This window comes from Ranitomeya imitator, chromosome 6 (assembly GCF_032444005.1).
Source record: "Ranitomeya imitator isolate aRanImi1 chromosome 6, aRanImi1.pri, whole genome shotgun sequence".
Classification (NCBI taxonomy): Eukaryota; Metazoa; Chordata; class Amphibia; order Anura; family Dendrobatidae; genus Ranitomeya; species Ranitomeya imitator.
In genome coordinates, this window is record NC_091287.1 from 501,936,061 (window position 1) to 501,956,701 (window position 20,641).

Genomic DNA, 20,641 nt, shown 5'->3' on the forward strand with positions numbered 1-20,641 from the left:
TGTGGTGCTCTGCTTAGATATTCATCAGTATGGTCTAATGATAGGTCATTGATAATTCAGTGACCTGCCCGCCTATTTTACATACTGAGTATACTATTGTGGGGTTGCAAAAAAAGGTGCTTCCTGGAGCCCAATTCAAAGGTACTTGGGCTATAAGTGACCCAGCTTCAGATAGTGCCGGAACCCCCAACATGAAGAAATGGATGACAACCCTCTGTGTCACCTGCACCATTGCTGCTGCATAGGAAGTGGGGAAATTTAGGACAGTCTGATCTCTCGGGGGTGGTAGCTTCATCTCGAGCCACCTCGAGGAGCCTCTCCCAGGTCCCTTCGTTTCTCAAAAAGGGTTCATCCTGCTCCTTTCCTTCTCAGATCATACTCAACGCATACCAGCGATGTTGCTCCTCCATTTTGAGGAACGTGACCCTGGTTCTAGCCTCAGGTCTTGCAGCCTTTGAGGCAAGTTTTCCATCTCTACTGCCCGCTGCTTATACAAAATATAATGATGGGTTCCAACCTCTTCTATGGACCCCCATCTCTGTTGCCGGTCATACATAATGACCTACCCCAGGGATGCCAACTCTCAGTACCTTATGGCACATGGGGATGCTAGCATGTCTCCAGACCTGGTCCTGACTCACCTCCTGCTCTCTTCCGACCAGCCTAGGCTCCACAGTCCACTCACCAGTTGACGGATTCTGACTCTCCCATCCACTCTCCACAAAAATGCAAACGGTGAAGGCTGCGGCCTGGGTTCGGGTCTTGGTGGTTCCAGGAAAGTGGCCGGTTCCACAGGCTCCTGCCACCTTTGCTGTCGCGCTAGCTTGGTCTTGCTCTGATATTCCTCCAGTCGCTCCCTCGGGAGTCTAGCAGGATTCTGATATCTTTGTTGCCTTTTTGCCCACTAAGCACGTTACACTATATGGATAACTAATTCAATCCAGAAAAAAATGTATTTTTTTGGAGTGTTTTATATTACCTAAATGTAACACTAACTATGTAATACTCTAAGTATGACTAACTGAATCCAGAAAAATTTTGGAACACTGTTTTGGAGCGTTATATACCACCGAAATGTAACACAAAAGCACGTAATACTCTAATACTCTATGGATAACAAATTCAATAGAAAAAAATGTAATGTTTTTTTGAGGGTTATATACCATCGAAATATAACACAAAGCATGTAATACTCTATGGATGACTAATTGAATCCAGAAAAAAATGTGAACACTTTGTCGGAGTGTTAAATAACACCGAATTGTAGCACAAAGCACATAATACTCTATGGATAACAAAGTAAATCCAGAAAAAATTGTGAACCTTTTATGGAATATTACATACCACAGTAATGTAACACAAAAAATCTAATACTGTCTGACTGACAATATATTTAATTTTTTCACCTTCAAGAGAAAGAATGTGGTCCGTGCACCAGTTATATATTTAGCAATGAACTGCAAAGCCCTAAGCCCTGCCTAGATGCTGTATTGTGCCACTCTCCCTGCTCCTGCAACTGTCCCTAGGCTAAATGCAGAATGCATCTGATACAAACAGCGAAACACAGGATTAGCCATTAGAAGGGCTGTTAATATGTACGTTCAGCATCAGCACCAGTATCAACATTAGGGGACTCCGATTGGTTAAACTGTGCACACACAGGCCTGCATAACTGCTCTCTTCCTCCAATCAGAACTGACCCCGAGCCGATCACATCCAAGCACCCAGATACGCAAGTGATATCGGAGTATCACCGAGCACGCTCCCTCATCCCTAGTTGTCACCTAATGCCTGTTGCATGTGTGGTAGGCCAAGATAGCTGGAAGACATGGTTACCATAGTTACCCTGTAGTGCGGGTTATTATCATGCATATGATATGGATCCGTAGCTAATCTACTTTAGGAACCATGTAGGACACTGCTGAAGTGTAGTGTACAGCACGAAGGACAAAAGCCGTGGAACTGCATATAAATGAGAGTCAATCTTGATGTAGATTCTTGACCTTGAATTAATTGTAATAATATGTTTTCTTAGGAATCACAATCATGTCACACACCTCTAATATTTACTCAGCTCTAACACTTCCTCAAGTTCTTCTCCTAGAATATCTCATACTAATCTCCTCACTGTGCACATGGAGGTTTCTGGATTTACTCTGTAAAGTGACCCATACGACCCTTACATACCGTACTTTAACTCCTTCCCGACCTGGCGATATTCTGTTATTTCTCTTCCATATTATCCTCCCCTTATTATGTAACTTTGTATTTTTTCATCAACATATCGACCACATGAGAGCTTGTTTTTTGAGGGATAAGTTGTAGTTTTGGATGACACCATTCACTTTTATATTCAACATACTGGAAAATAAGTAAAATATTCCAATATGCTATTCTGCAATAGTTTTTGGGGTTTAGTTTTTATGGCATTCATTGTGCTGTACAAATTACCATGCAATATTTTTCTCCAGGTCAGTGTTATTGTTACAGCGATACAAAAACAAGTAGTTTTAATATATGTATATATACTGTATATATATATATATATATATATATATATATATATATATATATATATATATATATATATATATATATATATATATATATAGAGCGCCCACATGGGGCCATGGGGTACTCGGTACCGGGTCCTGCGGTTCACAGGGGAATGTCACAGTGGCTGACCCGGTCCGTGGCCCTGGGATGTCCGTGTAAAAGGGAAAGGTCTTTAAACGGATAAAGTTTGTGTTCGTGATGCCACCTGTGGTATTCAGTCAGGGTGACCGACGCTGCTTTAAGGGGTCTGCTGGGGTGATGTTATGGCAGCTAGATGGTATACCTTCCCACAAGTGAAGTGTTATCCCCAGGGCTCCCGGTGTGTAGATGGTGAATGATGAATGGCGCAGTGAAGAACGAGAACACAAGGTTGCAGTCTCTTTACCTTTACTGAAGTCTTCCGCATCCACAGTCCAGAGCACCAGATCACAGGGCAGGCAGAGTCCGGCCGGTTTGGAGGCAAATCCAGAGTCCCCTTGTTCAGGTGGAAATCAGTAGCCTTCCTCTAGCGCCATGGTGTTGCAGTCCCTTACTGCTAAGCTTCTAATAAGGTCCTCACAACTGTTGTAGTTGTTCTGTCTTTCTCTGTTCCCCGGATAGGATAGGACAAACCCGTATGACTGGTGGCTTGAGGCGGTTTATAGGGACTCTATCATTCCCCGCCTCTAAGTGGTGCCACCGTGCCTCCTGGGTGTAGGGACCACCAGGAACCATTAATTAAAAATATGCAGTTTTATTACAAATTAAATACATAAAAGTACAAGGGATGTGACAGGGGTTAGCCAAAACATAGGTGGAGAAACACAGAGAAACCAGGCAACAGCAGGTATATATATTACAGATTAATAGGATTGCTCCATAGTGTGTCAGGTATTAATGTACATATAAGACCCAAAATATAGGTGCACACCTCAGAACAAACAAACAACCATCAGAGGGGCTGTATACCACCTCTGAGCTCACAACCGAGAAGGTATAAAGTTTAAATCAACCGATCTTACTGTTTACCTGTATGTGCCTGGAGCCCTGTGTGGCCCACTGTCCCCTACGCGCGTTTCGGCACTCAAGCCTTCTTCCGGGGGAGTGGCTTCCAAGTAAAGGGAGCTGTCTTAAAAAGGCGGGCTAGCCAATCAAAATCTACCCTAATGCACTGCTTTCAAGCGGCGCATGAAATACGCAAATCTCTTCCTGGGGCTGTGGGAGAGGGACCTATTCTCGTCAGATCAGGGTGTATCAATGGAGCGGGTCATTTTTTGGGCCCGCTGCATTGATGACATAATCCTAATCTGGCGGGGGTCACCATTTGAGTTACAAAATTTTGTTGCAGATTTGAATAAAAATGATTTAAATATATGTTTGACATTTAAATTTGATTTGAATATGATTGATTTTCTAGATGTCACTGTGAGGAGAGGCGTGGACGGAATTTTGGTTGCCGATGCCTTCCATAAGGACACGGCAGTTAATTCTGTCTTACATGCGTCATCATCCCATCCCCCATATGATTAACTCTGTTCCAACTGGCCAGTTTCCTTAGAATTAGAAGGATCTGCTCATCAGATGAAGACTTTGAGGTTCAAGCCAAGGATTGTTATGATCTGGTGGTTTAGGAACAACATGAGACAAGCTCTGAAGGAGGTGGTATCTGTACTGACCGCAGACCCTGAACCTAGAAATAGCCGTGGGGGGTACCTGACGCTCCCTAGACCCCTCGGCACAGCCTAAGATCTAACTTCCCCTAAAGATGGAAACAGGAAACCTATCTTGCCTCAGAGAAAATCCCCAAAGGAAAGATAGCCCCCCACAAATATTGACGGTGAGAGGAGGGGAAAATAACATACGCAGAGATGAAATCAGATTTTAGCATAGGAGGCCAGTCTAGCTTGATAGATAGGACAGGAAAGGATACTGTGCGGTCAGTATAAAAACTACAAAACAATCCACACAGAGTTTACAAAATCTCCACACCCGACTGGTATGGAGGGTAAATCTGCTTCCCAGAGCTTCCAGCTAACAGAAAAAATCCATAATGACAAGCTGGATAAAAATAGAATGCACAGAACAATAAGTCCACAACATGTGGACTGAAATGAGCAAAGCCAGAACTTATCTTAGCAGAACTGGTCAGGAAACCAGGAGAATCCAAGCAGAGATGTGAATCCAGCCAGAGAACATTGACAAGTGGCATAGGCTGAAGACTAGAGCCAGGTTAAATAGCAGAGCCAGGAGAGCTGATTAGTGAAAGCAGCTGCGAAAGCTAAACCCAAGGAGCAGCAGTTCCACTCAAAACCACCAGAGGGAGCCCAAGGGCAGAATTCACAAAAGTGCCATTTACAACCACCGGAGGGAGCCCAAGAACGGAATTCACAACAAAGGATATGACCAATCGCTTTCTGAACAGAGGTTATAGTAAAAGGTGCCTGAAAAGAGCATATAACCGGGCCAGGAACACCAAAAGACACCAGCTTCTTTATTCAACAATGAAGGTTAAGGATAATTCTCAGGTAAGATTAATTACCCAATACCACTCGCAATGGAACAGTATGCAGGATGTGTTGGCCAAATATTGGCCAGTACTCCTCGCTGATCCCGTGTTGAAGCAATACTTACCTAACCGGCCTTCGGTTACAGCTAGGCGATCACGCAATTTAGGTGATCACCTAGTTAGAAGCTATTTTACACCTCGGGTTCCTCCTCCTTTGTTTTTTTCTGGACGGGCACCCACATTGTGCCTTGGGGGTGTAAGCCTTGTGGCAATTGTGTGGCGTGCCCTAATATCATCCATGCTAGGGACTTCTTCTCCTCAGATGGTCGCAAATTTACCATCACACAAACCATTACGTGCTCAACGAACTATGGTAGTGTACTATGCTTCATGTCCTTGTAACAAAGCATATGTAGGCCTCACTACACGGGCCCTTAAAATCCAAACACGTGAGCACGTTCGGGACATCATAGCGTCTGCTAAGGAGGACAATGTGGAGTCTCTTAAGACCATCCCACGCCATTTCAAGGCCTTTCATGCCTGCGATTCGTCAGGTCTTAAGGTTAAAGGCATTGACCACATTGTTTCGAACGCTCGTGGGGGAAATTTGGGCCGCCTGCTGGCACAAAGGGAGGCCTTCTGGATCTGGAAACTCCGTACCATACACCCTCATGGCCTTAACGAGATCTTAAATTTTGCCTCTTTTTTATAAATATCACCTCTGCCTGTGCTTTTTAACTATTTGTGTTCTTCCATTTGTTATGTTTTTTACTTATGCTTTATTTTATATATATATCTTAGGTCCATATTATCTACTTGTTTTGGGCTGGTCTCCTCCCTTCTCCTATTTCAAGTGTGGCTTTTGGGACACATCGTCATGGACACGGAATCCCTAGTTGAATTGATGAATTGCATTTATTGGATATGTCACTCTTCACTGCGACACATCACGTTTATATAATACGGTTCTTGTGATTTTTTAATGTGTCATATGTGTTTGTATTTATTTCTTGCTCTTCATTGTATTGTTGGCAGTGAATGCGCCTATAATGTTATATCACTTTGCACATTATATCATGTATGTTCACATACTGTTTATGCACTTTACACATTGTTTATTCAATTGGTAGGATCATTATCCTTCCCCTTACACCGCCAGGTTATTACACTTTTATGGTACCTATATTGTATGTGATCCCATCCTGCTTGTGCGCATGCGGGCCGACTCCGGGCTGTTCGGTGCCACCGACGGTGTCTCCTTGGGCTGGGCGGTGTCCAGGTCCTGGGTCTACGCTGACGTATATACGTGGTTGGGGCCTCGGGCTCGGTCCGCCCTGCCTGCTGATGCCCTCGGTGACGCTGACTCCTTGGCATGTCGGCGCTTCATGCGCCGCTTGAAAGCAGTGCATTAGGGTAGATTTTGATTGGCTAGCCCGCCTTTTTAAGCCAGCTCCCTTTACTTGGAAGCCACTCCCCCGGAAGAAGGCTTGAGCGCCGAAACGCACGTAGTTGACGGTGGGCCACACAGGGCTCCAGGCACATACAGGTAAACAGTATGATCGGTTGATTGAAACTTTGTTCTGAGGTGTGCACCTATATTTTGGGTCTCATATGTACATTAATACCTGACACACTATGGAGCAATCCTATTAATCTCCAATATATATACCTGCTGTTGCCTGGTTTCTCTGTGGTTCTTTGTTTTGGCTAATGCCTGTCACATCCCTTGTACTTTTATGTATGTAATTTGTAATAAAACTGCATATTTTTAACCCCTTCCCGACCCATGACGCCACGTAGGCGTCATGAAAGTCGGTGCCATTCCGACCCATGACGCCTATGCGGCGTCATGGAAAGATCGCGTCCCTGCAGATCGGGTGAAAGGGTTAACTCCCATTTCACCCGATCTGCAGGGACAGGGGGAGTGGTAGTTTAGCCCAGGGGGGGTGGCTTCACCCCCTCGTGGCTACGATCGCTCTGATTGGCTGTTGAAAGTGAAACTGCCAATCAGAGCGATTTGTAATATTTCACCCATTATAACGGGTGAAATATTACAATCCAGCCATGGCCGATGCTGAAATATCATCGGCCATGGCTGGAAATACTAGTGTGCCCCCACCCCACCCCTCCGATCGCCCCCCCACCCCCCCGATCTGGCCGGTACACTGCTCCGGCTCCCCTCCGTCCAGTGCTCCGCTCCCCCCCGTGCTCGTGCCCGCTCCCCCCGTGCTCCCATCACCCCCCCGTGCTCCAATCACCCCCCCTGCACTCCGATCCACCCCCCCCCGTGCTCCGTTCCACCCCCCCGTGCTCCGTTCCAGTCCCCCCGTGCTCCGTTCCACGCCCCCCGCGCTCCGTTCCACCCCTCCCGCGCTCCGATTCCTCCCCCCGTGCTCCGATCCCCCCCCCGTGCTCCGATCCCCCCCCCCGTGGTCCCCCCCCACCCTATCATACTTACCGATCCAGCCGTGGTCCCGTCCGTCTTCTCCCGGGCGCCGCCATCTTCCAAAATGGCGGGCGCATGCGCAGTGCGCCCGCCGAATCTGCCGGCCGGCAGATTCGTTCCAAAGTGCATTTTGATCACTGAGATATAATCTATCTCAGTGATCAAAATAAAAAAAATAATAAATTACCCCCCCCCCTTTGTCACCCCCATAGGTAGGGACAATAAAAAAATAAAGAATTTTTTTTTTTCCACTGTTAGAATAGGGTTAGGGTTAGGGGTAGGGTTAGGGGTAGGGTTAGGGGTAGGGTTAGGGGTAGGGTTAGGGGTAGGGTTAGGGGTAGGGCTAGGGGTAGGGTTAGGGGTAGGGTTAGGGGTAGGGTTAGGGTTAGGGCTAGGGTTAGGGTTAGGAATGTGCACACGTATTCTGGTCCTCTGCGGATTTTTCCGCTGCGGATTTGATAAATCCGCAGTGCTAAACCGCTGCGGATTTATGGCGGATTTACCGCGTTTTTTTCTGCGCATTTCACTGCGGTTTTACAATTGCGATTTTCTATTGGAGCAGTTGTAAAACCGCTGCGGAATCCGCACAAAGAAGTGACATGCTGCGGAATGTAAACCGCTGCGTTTCCGTGCAGTTTTTCCGCAGCATGGGCACAGCGATTTTTGTTTCCCATAGGTTTACATTGAACTGTACACTCATGGGAAACTGCTGCGGATCCGCAGCGTTTTCCGCAGCGTGTGCACATACCTTTAGAATTAGGCTATGTGCACACGGTGCTGATTTGGCTGCGGATTGGCCGCTGCGGATTCGCAGCAGTGTTCCATCAGGTTTACAGTACCATGTAAACATATGAAAAACCAAATCCGCTGTGCCCATGGTGCGGAAAATACCACGCGGGAACGCTGCGTTGTATTTTCCGCAGCATGTCAATTCTTTGTGCGGATTCCGCAGCGTTTTACACCTGTTCCTCAATAGGAATCCGCAGGTGAAATCCGCACAAAAAACACTGGAAATCCGCGGAAAATCCGCAGGTAAAACACAGTGCCTTTTACCCGCAGATTTTTCAAAAATGGTGCGGAAATATCTCACACGAATCCGCAACGTGGGCACATAGCCTTAGGGTTAGGGTTGGAATTAGGGTTGTGGTTAGGGTTAGGGGTGTGTTGGGGTTAGTGTTGTGGTTAGGGGTGTGTTGGGGTTAGGGTTGTGATTAGGATTATGGCTACAGTTGGGATTAGGGTTAGGGGTGTGTTGGGGTTAGTGTTGGAGGTAGAATTGAGGGGTTACCACTGTTTAGGCACATCAGGGGTCTCCAAACGCAACATGGCGCCACCATTGATTCCAGCCAATCTCGTATTCAAAAAGTCAAATGGTGCTCCCTCACTTCCGAGCCCTGACGTGTGCCCAAACAGTGGTTTACCCCCACATATGGGGTACCAGCATACTCAGGACAAACTGCGCAACAATTACTGGGGTCCAATTTCTCCTGTTACCCTTGTGAATCTAAAAAAATGCTTGCTAAAACATAATTTTTGAGGAAAGAAAAATGATTTTTTATTTTCACGGCTCTGCGTTGTAAACGTCTGTGAAGCACTTGGGGGTTCAAAGTGCTCACCACATATCTAGATAAGTTCCTTGGGGGGTCTAGTTTCTAAAATGGGGTCACTTGTGGGGGGTTTCTACTGTTTAGGCACACCAGGGGCTCTGCAAACGCAACGTGACACCCGCAGACCATTCCATCAAAGTCTGCATTTCAAAAGTCACTACTTCCCTTCTGAGCCCCGACGTGTGCCCAAACAGTGGTTTACCCCCACATATGGGGTATCAGCGTACTCAGGAGAAACTGGACAACAACTTTTGGGGTCCAATTTCTCCTGTAACCCTTGGGAAAATAAAAAATTCTGGGCTAAATAATTATTTTTGAGGAAAGAAAACGTATTTATTATTTTCACGGCTCTGCATTATAAACTTCTATGAAGCACTTGGGGGTTCAAAGTGCTCACCACACATCTAGATAAGTTCCTTTCAGGGTCTAGTTTCCAAAATGGGGTCACTTGTGGGGGGTTTCTACTGTTTAGGCACATCAGGGGCTCTGCAAACGCAACGTGACGCCCGCAGAGCATTCCATCAAAGTCTGCATTTCAAAACGTCACTACTTCAATTCCAAGCCCCGGCATGTGCCCAAACAGTAGTTTACCCCCACATATGGGGTATCACCGTACTCAGGAGAAACTGGACAACAAATATTGGGGTCAAATTTCTCCTGTTACCCTTGGGAAAATTAAAAAATTCTGGGCTAAATAATTATTTTTGAGGAAAGAAAACGTATTTATTATTTTCACGGCTCTGCATTATAAACTTCTATGAAGCACTTGGGGGTTCAAAGTGCTCACCACACATCTAGATAAGTTCCTTTGGGGGTCTAGTTTCCAAAATGGGGTCACTTGTGGGGGGTTTCTACTGTTAAGCCACATCAGGGGCTCTGCAAACGCAACGTGACGCCCACAGAGCATTCCATCAAAGTCTGCATTTCAAAACGTCACTACTTCACTTCCGAGCCCCGGCATGTGCCCAAACAGTGATTTACCCCCACATATGGGGTATCAGCGTACTCAGGAGAAACTGGACAACAACTTTTGGGGTCAATTTCTCCTGTTACCCTTGGGAAAATAAAAAATTGCAGGCTAAAAGATCATTTTTGAGAAAATAATTTTTTTTTTTATTTTCATGGCTCTGCGTTATAAACTTCTGTGAAGCACTTGGGGGTTCAAAGTCCTCACCACACATCTAGATTAGTTCCTTTGGGGGTCTAGTTTCTAAAATGGTGTCATTTCTGGGGGATCTCCAATGTTTAGGCACACAGGGGCTCTCCAAACGTGACATGGTGTCCGCTAATGATTGGAGCTAATTTTCCATTTAAAAAGCCAAATGGCGTGCCATCCCTTCCGAGCCCTGCCGTGCGCCCAAACAGTGGTTTACCCCCACATATGGGGTATCAGCGTACTCAGGACAAACTGGACAACAATATTTGGGGTCCAATTTCTCCTATTATCCTTGGCAAAATAGGAAATTCCAGGCTAAAAAATCATTTTTGAGGAAAGAAAAATTATTTTTTATTTTCATGGCTCTGCGTTATAAACTTCTGTGAAGCACCTGGGGGTTTAAAGTGCTCAATATGCATCTAGATAAGTTCCTTGGGGGGTCTAGTTTCCAAAATGGGGTCACTTGTGGGGGAGCTCCAATGTTTAGGCACACAGGGGCTCTCCAAACGCGACATGGTGTCCGCTAACAATTGGAGCTAATTTTCCATTCAAAAAGTCAAATGGCACGCCTTCTCTTCCGAGCCCTGCCGAGTGCCCAAACAGTGGTTTACCCCCACATATGAGGTATCGGCGTACTCGGGAGAAATTGCCCAACAAATTTTATGATCCATTTTATCCTACTGCCCATGTGAAAATGAGAAAATTGAGGCGAAAAGAATTTTTTTGTGAAAAAAAATTACTTTTTCATTTTTACAGATCAATTTGTGAAGCACCTGAGGGTTTAAAGTGCTCACTAGGCATCTAAATTAGTTCCTTGGGGGGTCTAGTTTCCAAAATGGGGTCACTTGTGGGGGAGCGCCAATGTTTAGGCACACAGGAGCTATCCAAACGCGACATGGTGTCCGCTAACGATGGAAATAATTTTTCATTCAAAAAGTCAAATGGCGCTCCTTCCCTTCCGAGCCTTACCATGTGCCCAAACAGTGGTTTACCCCCACATATGAGGTATTGGTGTACTCAGGAGAAATTGCCCAACACATTTTAGGATCCATTTTATCCTGTTGCCCATGTGAAAATGAAAAAATTGAGGCTAAAAGAATTTTTTTGTGAAAAAAAAGTACTTTTTCATTTTTACGGATCAATTTGTGAAGCACCTGGGGGTTCAAAGTGCTCACTATGCATCTAGATAAGTTCCTTGGGGCGTCTAGTTTCCAAAATGGGGTCACTTGTGGGGGAGCTCCAATTTTTAGGCACACGGGGGCTCTCCAAACATGACATGGTGTCCGCTAAAGAGTGGAGCCAATTTTTCATTCAAAAAGTCAAATGGCGCTCCTTCCCTTCCAAGCCCTGCCGTGCGCCAAAACAGTGGTTTACCCCCACATATGAGGTATCAGCGTACTCAGGACAAATTGGACAACAACGTTCGTGGTTCAGTTTCTCCTTTTACCATTGGGAAAATAAAAAAATTGTTGCTAAAAGATAATTTTTGTGACTAAAAAGTTAAATGTTCATTTTTTCCTTCCATGTTGCTTCTGCTGCTGTGAAGCACCTGAAGGGTTAATAAACTTCTTGAATGTGGTTTTGAGTACCTTGAGGGGTGCAGTTTTTAGAATGGTGTCACTTTTGGGTATTTTCAGCCATATAGACCCCTCAAACTGACTTCAAATGTGAGGTGGTCCCTAAAAAAAATGGTTTTGTAAATTTCGTTGTAAAAATGACAAATCGCTGGTCGAATTTTAACCCTTATAACTTCCTAACAAAAAAAAATTTTGTTTCCAAAATTGTGCTGATGTAAAGTAAACATGTGGGAAATGTTATTTATTAACTATTTTGTGTCACATATCTCTCTGGTTTAACAGAATAAAAATTCAAAATGTGAAAATTGCGAAATTTTCAAAATTTTCGCCAAATTTCCGTGTTTATCACCAATAAATGCAGAATTTATTGACCTAAATTTACCACTAACATGAAGCCCAATATGTCACGAAAAAACAATCTCAGAACCGCTAGGATCCGTTGAAGCGTTCCTGAGTTATTACCTCATAAAGGGACACTGGTCAGAATTGCAAAAAACGGCAAGGTCTTTAAGGTCAAAATAGGCTGGGTCTTGAAGGGGTTAATTAATGGTTCCTGGTGGTGCGTACTCTCTAGTTTGAGTTCTGTCTATTTTTGCACTGAATCCTATCCTTACTTTTCCCACATTTATTATCTTTATGTGGATATTGGCCTTGTGTATATAGGCTCCTCCTGGGTGTAGGGGCGGACAGGTAACGTGAAATTAGCTGTCCTGCTGGTCTCTGGAGCAAAGCATAAAGGTCCTTACTCCCTTGGTGTTCTGGCTACCGGGATGCTGCGCCTCAGAAGGATGCAGCCTGTGCAGGCTGGTCCCCTTCTGGTATCCTCTCCTTTGGTTCCTCTCCTTACACGCTCGCTGCAATACAATTCTGCCTTCAATGTCTCTTTCTAGGAGCTGCTGCTCTGAGGGCATGCACAGCTCCTTTGGACCCTCTGTCCACCTCAGACTACTGTCTGGAACTCACTAACTTTTCCTACAGACTACCAGTTATATATATGGGGAGTGACCTAATAAATAGGAGCAGAAGCTCCCACTGGTGGCCTGGAGTGTGAAATGTGTTGCATGTTTGTGGTACCTGGATGCAGTTATCCTTCTTTGCCTCCAAACGTACCATCACTCTCCCCGAGAGGAAAGCAATACCACTGCGGCGACCAGGACCCTGGGGCGCCGCATATATATATAGATATATATATATATACAGTATATATATATATATATATATTTATGTATGTAAATGGTGAAATAAAATTAGTAAATTTGTAAAAGAGAAAAGGGTTTTCTGAGACCTGTAACTTTTTTCTTTTTCTGTCAATTAAACTATGTGAGGGCTTGTTTTCTGAGTGGAAAACTGACTTTTTTATTCATACCACTTTAGGGGCATACAATGTTTGATCGAATTTTATTGCTGACATTGCAGGCTTCTGAATTCTCACAACTAATGCACTGCACACTTTTAGGATTCCCCCTTGCCAGTGGACAGTCATCTCAGCACAAGTAAGGAGTCGTTCTCCTTCTTTTCTTCATCTTGTTCTGACCCCATGATGAGTTTTTTCATCCACAGCCGTCTCTGCAGATTTCCATCTTCTCCGCTCTTTTGCAGAAAATCTCCACATGATGCCCTTAAAGATACAAGTGTCATTATAATGCTCCTGAATAAAAAATTGCCCCTCGCTATATTGTCTGCACAAAATATGACCCCCGCACTGTCCTCTTATGGTACATGCTCTTCACACTGACCTCTCCTTTCCATACTGGCCCCCTCTTCACACTGGCCTCTCATACTGTGTCCCCCCCCATATAGGGCCCAGTATTTATACTGTACTCTCTCAACACACTCCCCCTCCTTGGTATACCGTCTCCTCCTGGCTGTGCCCTTACACTGTCCCTCCATGCTACTCTCCCACTACTCAGTTTCTATTCTGTGCACACTCACTTTTCTCCCCATACTGCCTCCTCACAATATTGCCCTCCCTCCTCATGCTGTCTCCTCTCACATCCCCCCTGTTCACCATACTGTCACCTCATATATTTACCCCCTCACTATCTATACTGCCTGCTCACTTAACCCCCCATACTGTGTCTGCACACATCCCATCACTCCCCGTACTTTGCCCACATACATTTTTCACATCGCTACTCATACTGTGTCCGCATATATTCCCCCGTTCGCTCCCCATACTGTCTGCACCCATCCCCACTCATCACACTGTGTCTGCTCCCATGCCCCATACTGTTTCCTCATATATGCTCCCCAATCCTCCATTCTGTTTCCTCGTACATGCCCCCCATTCCCCAGTACTGTTTCCTCATACATGCCCCCATTTCCCCGTACTGTTTCCTCATACATGCCCACAATTCCCCCATACTGTTTCCTCATAAATGCCCCCATTCCTCCATACTGTTTCCTCGTACATGCCCCCCATTCTACCGTACTGTTTCCTCATACATGCCCCCAATCTCCTCCTTTTCTCTTCATTTTGTGTACTCAAATCTCCCACACACATTAAATCCCCCATCCCCACTACAAATCTCCTCACGCACAATAAATAACCCCATATCCACTCCAAATCTCCCCCCACACATTAAATCCACCATCCCTACTGCAAATCTACCCCCAAACATTAAACACCCCACACACATTAATACTTGTAAATCATTCAGCTGAGGCGATGAAAACTATATCTCTGAACAATAACAAATACTCGGAGATCACCCGAGCATGCTCGGGAAAACCCGAGCAACGAGTATACTCGCTCATCACTACTTACCACCCATCTGCGTCTCTGAGTCTGCAGCACGAGCGAGTGACGTCAGCAGTGTGATCACATGAACTGATCATGCTGCTGGCGTCGCTCTGACCTGGCAGTCAGAGCTTGAATTGTACTCGCATCTGTAAGATGACCCATTGACTTGTATGGGTCCGTGTGATCCATGCAGCTGCACAAAAACGGACATGTCTACGTGTTTTGCACACGGACACATGGTCCGTGAAAACACGCTGACATCTGCATAGACCCGTTCATTTGAATGGGTCTACGTGTGTCAGTGTCTCCGGTACGTGAGAAAACTGTCACTACACGTACCAGAGGCACTGACGTGTGAAACCGGCCTAAGATACTAAGCTAGCCAAGGGTCTGCTGATGACCTTCGTTGCTGTCATCTTGATCTTTAGAAGATCAAAGTTTTCACTAAATACTGCAACATTCTAATATTGCTGTACATAGTACAAGCAATCAAATGCATGTTCAAGTCCCCTAGAGGAACTAAAAAATAATGTAAAAAATAAAGAAAAAAAGTTTAAAAAAAGAGTTCAAATTATCCTCCTTTTTTTCTTGAAAATAAAGGCAGAAATTCCATATTTTGTGGGGATACCTCACCTTCCTAAATAAATGTAATAAAAAGCAATTAAAGCATCGAATGAACATAAAATTTGTATCGATAAAAACATCAGCTGACCATGAAAAAAAAACATTTAGCCCCACCAACATAAAAATAAAAATGTTCTCAGTCTCAGAAAATGGTGACATAGCAAAACATTTTTTTGAATATGGACAACAACAATAATCATAAAGCATTTAGTATAATAAATGGCCGAGAGCATGGTCACAATCTACCAAAGAAAGAACGCTCTCCCTATCATAAAGAATATAATCATATATACGGGAGTGTCACTCCTAATAATCAACATACTACACCAGCGAACAAAAGGAGAATATTGACACCAAATTTAGTAGAAAAAGAATATGCAAAATTTTATTCATAAATACAAGACAAATAACATACATAAAAGAAAGGCATGAAAGACTATAAAACAATTCCTCAATGCAAGGAGGAGGAAAAACCAACCGGTACACAAATGGCAGGACTCACCGATGCATGTATGACCTGGGTAACTAGTTCTAGGAGTGCTAATAGACCAGGATTTGGGAAGGTAAGAATAAAGAGGGATAATCCCCCTGGTGCTAAACAGGCCCCATATAATCTTAGTCCCTAAAACAATCCTGAATCCAGCAAATAATTAGAGTAATCTGCACTTACTCATCATAGGTCAGCGTTGGTGCGGCCTTCCCACTACCCCTTTTTTGAATATTCAGAATTTTTTTTCTTCACGTAAATAGTAAAGCAAAAAAAAAAAACAATGCATGTTTGGTATTGACGTAATTAAACTGATGTGGACGATCATGTTTCCAGTTCATTTTTGCAACACAATGAATGCCATGAAAACAAAACCTCCCCCATAATGGAGAAAGTTTAATATACCGTACTTAGAATTTCAGTACATTGTATGGTAAAATTAATGGTGCCATTCAAAATTACAACTTATTTCATAAAAAATAAGCCCTCATATGGCTATGTTCATGAAAATAAAAAAAGCTAAGTCTCTTAAAAAGAAGGCAAGGAAAAAATAAAAGCGAAAAACTCAAAAAGGCCTTGGTCTTTAAAGGGTTAAAGAGGGCCTTTCACCAAATTTTTCATGTTTAAATGGACACACTATGAAATAATGGCTGCAGAGCAGTATAAAAACTTTGTTTTTTTTTAAAGTTACACCTCAATGTTGGGGAGATATTAACCCCTTCCCGACCCATGACGCCACGTAGGCGTCATGAAAGTCGGTGCCAATCCGACCCATGACGCCTATGTGGCGTCATGGAAAGATCGCGTCCCTGCAGATCGGGTGAAAGGGTTAACTCCCATTTCACCCGATCTGCAGGGACAGGGGGAGTGGTAGTTTAGCCCAGGGGGGGTGGCTTCACCCCCCCCGTGGCTACGATCGCTCTGATTGGCTGTTGAAAGTGAAACTGCCAATCAGAGCGATTTGTAATATTTCACCTATTATAACTGGTGAAATATTACAATCCAGCCATGGCCGATGCTGCAATATCATCGGCCATGGCTGGAAATACTAATGTGCCCCCACCCCACCCCACCGATCGCCCCCCCAGCCCTCCGATCTGTGCGGTACACTGCTCCGGCTCCCCTCCGTCCTGTGCTCCGCTCCCCCCGTGCTCATGTCCGCTCACCCCCGTGCTCCAATCACCCCCCCGTGCTCCAATCACCCCCCCTGCACTCCGATCCACCCCCCGTGCTCCGTTCCACCCCCCCGTCCTCCGTTCCACCCCCCCGTGCTCCATTCCACCCCCCCGTGCTCCGTTCCACCCCTCCCGCGCTCCGATCCACCCCCCATGCTCCGATCCTCCCCCCCGTGCTCCTCCCACCCCTTCATACTTACCGATCCTGCCGGGGTCCGTCCGTCTTCTCCCTGGGCGCCGCCATCTCCCAAAATGGCGGGCGCATGCGCAGTGCGCCCGCTGAATCTGCCGGCCAGCAGATTCCTTCCAAAGTGCATTTTGAACACTGAGAGATTATATCTCAGTGATCAAAATAAAAAAAATAATAAATGATCCCCCCCCCCCCTTTGTCACCCCCATAGGTAGGGACAATAAAAAAATAAAGATTTTTTTTCCCCACTAATGTTAGAATAGGGTTAGGGTTAGGGCTAGGGTTAGGGGTAGGGTTAGGGTTAGGGGTAGGGTTAGGGCTAGGGTTAGGGTTAGGGGTAGGGTTAGGGGTAGGGTTAGGGGTAGGGTTAGAGTTAAGGCTAGGGTTAGGGTTAGGGTATGTGCACATGTATTCTGGTCCTATGCGGATTTTTCTGCTGCGGATTTGATAAATCCGCAGTGCTAAACCGCTGCGGATTTATGGCGGATTTACTGCGTTTTTTCTGCGCATTTCACTGCGGTTTTACAACTGCGATTTTCTATTTGAGCAGTTGTAAAACCGTTGCGGAATCCGCAGAAAGAAGTGACATGCTGCGGAATGTAAACCCCTGCGTTTCCGTGCAGTTTTTCCGCAGCATGTGTACAGCGATTTTTGTTTCCCATAGGTTTACATTGAACTGCGCTGCGTTTTCCGCAGCGTGTGCACATACCTTTAGAATTAGGCAATGTGCACACGGTGCGGATTTGGCTGCGGATCCGCAGCGGATTGGCCGCTGCGGATTCGCAGCAGTGTTCCATCAGGTTTACAGTACCATGTAAACCTATGGAAAACCAAATCCGCTGTGCCCATGGTGCGGAAAATACCGCGCTGAAACGCTGCGTTGTATTTTTCGCAGCATGTCAATTCTTTGTGCGGATTCCGCAGCGTTTTACACCTGTTCCTCAATAGGAATCCGCAGGTGAAATCCGCACAAAAAACACTGGAAATCCGCGGTTAATCCGCAGGTAAAACGCAGTGCCTTTTACCCGCGGATTTTTCAAAAATGATGCTGAAAAATCTCACACGAATCCGCAATGTGGGCACATAGCCTTAGGGTTAGGGTTGGAATTAGGGTTGTGGTTAGGGTTAGGGGTGTGTTGGGATTAGGGTTAGGGGTGTGTTGGGGTTAGGGTTGTGGTTAGGGGTGTGTTGGGGTTAGGGTTGTGATTAGGGTTATGGCTACAGTTGGGATTAGAGTTAGGGGTGTGTTGGGGTTAGTGTTGGAGGTAGAATTGAGGGGTTACCACTGTTTAGGCACATAAAGGGTCTCCAAATGCAACATGGCGCCACCATTGATTCCAGCCAATCTCGTATTCAAAAAGTCAAATGGTGCTCCCTCACTTCCGAGCCCCGACGTGTACCCAAACAGTGGTTTACCCCCACATATGGGGTACCAGCATACTCAGGATAAACTGCGCAACAATTACTGGGGTCCAATTTCTCCTGTTACCCTTGAGAAAATAAAAAAATGCTTGCTAAAACATCATTTTTGAGGAAAGAAAAATGATTTTTTATTTTCACGGCTCTGCGTTGCAAACGTCTGTGAAGCACTTGGGGGTTCAAAGTGCTCACCACATATCTAGATAAGTTCCTTGGGGGTCTAGTTTCTAAAATGGGGTCACTTGTGGGGGGTTTCTACTGTTTAGGCACACCAGGGGCTCTACAAACGCAACGTGATGCCCGCAGACAATTCCATCAAAGTCTGCATTTCAAAAGTCACTACTTCCCTTCTGAGCCCCGACGTGTGCCCAAACAGTGGTTTACCCCCACATATGGGGTATCAGCGTACTCAGGAGAAACTGGAAAACAACTTTTGGGGTTTAATTTCTCCTGTAACCCTTGGGAAAATAAAAAATTCTGGGCTAAATAATTATTTTTGAGGAAAGAAAACGTATTTATTATTTTCACGGCTCTGCATTATAAACTTCTATGAAGCACTTGGGGGTTCAAAGTGCTCACCACACATCTAGATAAGTTCCTTTCGGGGTCTAGTTTCCAAAATGGGGTCACTTGTGGGGGGTTTCTACTGTTTAGCCACATCAGGGGCTCTGCAAACGCAACATGACGCCCGCAGAGCATTCCATCAAAGTCTGCATTTCAAAACGTCACTACTTCAATTCCGAGCCCCGGCATGTGCCCAAACAGTAGTTTACCCCCACATATGGGGTATCACCGTACTCAGGAGAAACTGGACAACAAATATTGGGGTCAAATTTCTCCTGTTACCCTTAGGAAAATTAAAAAATTCTGGGCTAAATAAATATTTTTGAGGAAAGAAAACGTATTTATTATTTTCACGGCTCTGCATTATAAACTTCTATGAAGCACTTGGGGGTTCAAAGTGCTCACCACACATCTAGATCAGTTCCTTTCGGGGTCTAGTTTCCAAAATGGGGTCACTTGTAGGGGGTTTCTACTGTTAAGCCACATCAGGGGCTCTGCAAACGCAACGTGACGCCCACAGAGCATTCCATCAAAGTCTGCATTTCAAAACGTCACTACTTCACTTCCGAGCCCCGGCATGTGCCTAAACAGTGGTTTACCCCCACATATGGGGTATAAGCGTACTCAGGAGAAACTGGACAACAACTTTTGGGGTCGAATTTCTCCTGTTACCCTTGGGAAAATAAAAAATTGCAGGCTAAAAGATCATTTTTGAGAAAAAATTTTTTTTTTTATTTTCATGGCTCTGCGTTATAAACTTCTGTGACGCACTTGGGGGTTCAAAGTCCTCACCACACATCTAGATTAGTTCCTTTGGGGGTCTAGTTTCCAAAATTGGGTCATTTGTGGGGGATCTCCAATGTTTAGGCACACAGGGGCTCTCCAAACGTGACATGGTGTCCGCTAATGATTGGAGCTAATTTTCCATTTAAAAAGTCAAATGGCGTGCCTTCCCTTCCGAGCCCTGCCGTGCGCCCAAGCAGTGGTTTACCCCCACATATGGGGTATCAGCGTACACAGGACAAACTGGACAACAACATTTGGGGTCCAATTTCTCCTATTACCCTTGGCAAAATAGGAAATTCCAGGCTAAAAAATCATTTTTGAGGAAAGAAAAATTATTTTTTATTTTCATGGCTCTGCGTTATAAACTTCTGTGAAGCACCTGGGGGTTTAAAGTGCTCAATATGCATCTAGATAAGTTCCTTGGGGGGGTCTAGTTTCCAAAATGGGGTCACTTGTGGGGGAGCTCCAATGTTTAGGCACACAGGGGCTCTCCAAACGCGACATGGTGTCCGCTAACAATTGGAGCTAATTTTCCATTCAAAAAGTCAAATGGCGCGCCTTCCCTTCCGAGCCCTGCCGTGTGCCCAAACAGTGGTTTACCCCCACATATGAGGTATCGGTGTACTCGGGAGAAATTGCCCAACAAATTTTATGATCCATTTTATCCTATTGCCCATGTGAAAATGAAAAAATTGAGGCGAAAAGAATTTTTTTGTGAAAAAAAAGTACTTTTTCATTTTTTCAGATCAATTTGTGAAGCACCTGAGGGTTTAAAGTGCTCACTAGGCATCTAGATAAGTTCCTTGGGGGGTCTAGTTTCCAAAAT